Source organism: Alexandromys fortis, unplaced genomic scaffold (assembly GCF_014885135.2).
Source record: "Alexandromys fortis isolate MF-2015 unplaced genomic scaffold, M_Fortis_MF-2015_v1.1 scaffold_40, whole genome shotgun sequence".
In the NCBI taxonomy this organism is placed as follows: domain Eukaryota; kingdom Metazoa; phylum Chordata; class Mammalia; order Rodentia; family Cricetidae; genus Alexandromys; species Alexandromys fortis.
Window position 1 is genome coordinate 10,730,260 of NW_026067966.1, and position 4,436 is coordinate 10,734,695.

Here is a 4,436-nt window from a genome sequence, read left to right on the forward strand (position 1 = left end):
TCTTCTAGTCCTGAAACAAAAATCCAGATGCTCTGATCAGTGGTTAGAACCACATGTTCCCCTTCAGGCTAACGCATTTTCCTTCTCCCCACATAGATCTCTGAAGGAATTCCCATTTCTTTGGGGTCCATCATTTCAGCAGTCTGGTGGTCAGATTGAAAAACACAGGTGTCTCTTTAGAACATCTTCATTTCTGCTCGCTCTCTCTCTCTCTCTCTCTCTCTCACCAGACCCTCTCAATGCCCTTAATTATATCTGAAAAGACCCATTTTACAGATAAGGTAGCGTTCACAGAGGAGGAAGGGCATATCCTTGAGAATCATCAACCTAACACAGTCTCATTCACAGCTTCCTGGCTGCCTTCATTTTTCTGCTATCCATTTGATTGACACCAATACCACTCAATAAAATCCAACCCATGCTGTTGCCCGTGCAAGCACTGTTCTCTCCTATAACTAACTGGTTACACCACCAGAGAAGTATAACCAGGTCCTCTCCTGACTCACCACTGGCAAACTTATCAACTAATAACTAATCACTAATGCGCTGTCTCAGCTATAGATGTGTGTACCTGGGCTTCCATCAAGAAGGAGTGTGTAGTTCAGCATGGTTGGCTGACAGCCCCTAGCACAGTACTTTTAAACTGACACACTAAACTGAAGCCACATGTTTCCTAGTCAGCTTCAAGGCAATAACAGAGTATAGAAGGTACGTAAGGAATTAGACATTTGCTCAACTTGGGAGCACTCCGTCAGTAAGTAGCATTTATGCCATGACTCCCACTGAATGAGCTGAGTGCCAGTGCTTCCCGCTCAGCTCAGCTGCCATCTTTACTGTTATTCTTCCTTCTCACGTCACAGGTTTACTCCTGTGAAGATCTTGCTCTGTCAGCCTCAGCTTGGCATCTTCCTCCCAAGCGACTGTGATTCTGCCTGTTAATACCAGGAGTAACCCAAAGCAGCAGAATGGACTAGCATTAGGTCACTCACTCACCGGCAGGGAATGGTGACCCCCTTGCCCCAGTGCCATGAATAAACTCCAGAAAACTAGGCACAAGGTGAAGACCTTGATGCTAAAGTTGCTTGTTTAGTCAGGAAAGGATTCTTCCGGACAGCATGACAGTTCAGGTGTGTGAGTGAACGGTGCACACACAAAGGTAATGGAAATGGCTGGATGTTACTGGATGGTACGGATGCCAGACAAGGGATAATGGGAAAATGAAGGCAGTTAGCAAACATTTAAAACCTAAATGGGAGAGCCAAAGGGCCTCCCTGGCAGCTTCCAGAAACGCTTTATGTCTTGCAGTGAGAGAACAAACACAGCTGTGGAACAAATCCTGGATTGCCAAACTTCCCAGATGATTGAGTACTCATGTAATAGACGGCTGTGTGAAGACCCATGCTCTGGATAAAAAGCGCCGGACCCTGAAACGTGAGAAAGGGATGAATCCCCAGAGACAGCCTTGGTCCATCTACACACACACACACACACACACACACACACACACACACACACACCTGCCCCCATGCACCTTCCCCAAATTAACAGCTTGATTTAGCCCTTTGTTTAAGCAGTAAAATGCTATAATGACCGCTCACTTCCTTGCAAGGCAACTAGCTGTCTCTGCTCTCCGAAGCTCACCCCCCCCCCCCGCTGCCCACCTGCCAAGTCAATTACTAGGATCTAAAGCCCAACCCAACACAACTGTGTGTGCGTGCTGAAAATGGCAAAGGAGATTAGATAGGATGTTCTAGCAGAAGGCACAGAAGGTTAGATTTCAAGTATATGCTCCATGACATTCTGTCCAAGCAATGAGCTTACTGATGGAGAGGCACTCTCAGAAGGCAGGATCTCACAGCCTGGCAAGGACACGGAGTAAACTCATTGGTAAAGTGCCTTTAGAACCTTAAAGAAAAAAGTAACCTTCGCTGGATGAGCTTGAAATGCGAGGTTGTCTTGGGAGGAAGTGGAGAAAACAATCAGAAGAATTGGGGGATGGGGCATTCTGATATATTGCTTAGGACAGAAGATTAATCCGTGGTTTATACTACGCAAGTGGCACTCTAGTCGTGAAGGACATCAGCAGAGCAGTAAGAAGGGCACCAACATTGTAAAAGGGTTCCAGCTAAGGCTGGCAGTAGGAGAGGCAATCACCCAGTGACTCATGAAGAGCAATGTTGCTCTGGAGCAGTAGAGCCCAGTTGTAAGAAACAGCTGTCCAGTGCAAGTCTCGCGGAGGCTGGAAAAGGTACATCTGGGCTTGAGCACATGCAGAACCACCCACCACATGGAAGTGGCACCAGGAGGAAGACTCCTATTTTAAGGTTTCTCCTTTCTTGTCCACCTAGAGGGTGTGAGCAGCTAAAGCAAGAGAAGAAAACCTGAATGCCATTGACAAATGAATTGGCTCGGGGCATCAAAGCAAGAAATAAATGGAGACTGAGTCATGGCTCCAATCAGAGGTGAACTTGAGCATTAGAGGCCTCATGAGCTTCCACCAGCCAGTACACGAGGTCATTGGCTTTGTAGGGAAGAGATGGTCAAGGTGACTGTGATGGTTGATCACCTAAGAAACATGCACTCGGGCGTGTGAGCACAGGCATTTCTAGAGGCTTCACTAAAGAGAGAAGATAGAGAACATAGGCTGGAGACCTGGGCTAAAAAGCAAAGGGAGAGCAAGCTGAACACCAAGACTGTATCTTTAACTAATTTATTTATTTATTAAAGATTTTTGCCTCCTCCCCGCCACCGCCTCCCATTTCCCTCCCCCTCCCCCAATCAAGCCCCCCTCCCTCATCAGCCCAAAGAGCAGTGAGGGTTCCCTGCCCTATGGGAAGTCCAAGGACCTCCCACCTCCTTCCAGCCAAGAATGTATCTTGAACTGACAGTTGAACTTGACAGTGTTGTCCACATGATACTGGGCTTTTAGGCATGAAAAACGCAAGTGATACAGGATCATGGAGGTACCCACCAAGGGTCCAGAAAGTCTCTAAAGCTAGGCAGATGTATCATGGTTGGATTCCCCAGCAAAGTGTTCTCTAGAGACCAGTCTGCACAGCTGTGAAGGTGAGGCTATTCTGTAATAGAGACCCCAGAACGGTGGCGATGCCAGAACATGGGATGTCTGCCAGGTAAAGTTTAAGGCAAGTGGAGCTGACCCCAGAGAGAGGTCACGGTTGCTACAGGCAACAGAGTTGTTGGTATGATGACTGTCTTAGTTAGGATTTTTATTGCTATGATGAAACACCATGACCAAAAAGCAAGTTGAGGAGGAAAGAGTTTATTTGGCTTACACTTTAGCACTGTTGTTCATCATCAAAGGAAGTCACGATGGGAACTCAAATCCCAGAGGCAGGAGCTGATGAAGAGGCCATGGAGGGGTGCTGCTTACTAGCTTGCTTCCCATGGCTTGCTCAGTCCACCTTTTTAAATTAATTAATTTATTTATTTTACATACCAATCCCAGTTCCCCCTCCCTCTTCTCCTCCTGCTCCCCCAACTTCCTCACCGCTCCACCCCGTATCCACTCCTCAGAGAGGGTAAGGCCTCCCCTGGGAAGTCAACTAAGTCTGTCGGATCACCTCGTTGAGGCAGAACCAAGCCCCTCTCCCTCATGCCTAGGCTGAATAAGGTGTCTCTCCACAAAGTCAGTTCATGGATTAGGGTTAGAGCCTGGTCCCATTACCAGTGGCCCCACATACTGTCCATCTGCATTGGCAGGTGGGGCTAGTTTGGTCCTATGCAGGTTCCCCAGCTATCAGTCTGGAGTCCCTGAGGTCCCAATAGCTCAGTTCAGCTGATTCTGTGGGTTTCCCCATCATGGTCTTCAACCTTTTCTTCATATTATCTCTCCTCCCTTACAGAACCCAGGAGCAGCAGCCCAGGAATGGCCCCACCCACCAGATCAATAATGCCCTCCCCCATTGATCCCTAAATGAGAAAACTCCTTACAGCTGAATCTCACTGAAGCATTTCCTCAACTGAGGCTCCTTCCTCTGATGTCTCTAGTTGGTGTAGAGTTGACACACAAAACCAGTCAGAACAATGACCCAACTCTGTTGGAGCCCAGATGATGGTTTCACAAGCCCCAGATATTGGACATGGACCTATATCTTTGGTTTGGTGCTTTCTTTGCTGGGTTTAGGTATTACTTTGATCCAGTTGGAGTGAGGCTGTTTTCTGTGCCACTGTATGGTGCAATTGAAGGGCTCCGGTAAGTCTGAGCATGATCACCGTGGCTCTGGTGGCCCTTGCCTTATCTCCATTCCCTCTGCCGTTCCTAAAGTCAGACAGCAAGGTCTATTCCCTTATTTGGCCACTTTCTCCTCCTGAGGCTGACCACCAAACTCTAGCTATCAAAGTATTGAAGTCCAGCAATCAAAAGCCCCCTTCTTTATGCCCTGATTAACATACCCAACCAATACCATTTTCCCTTT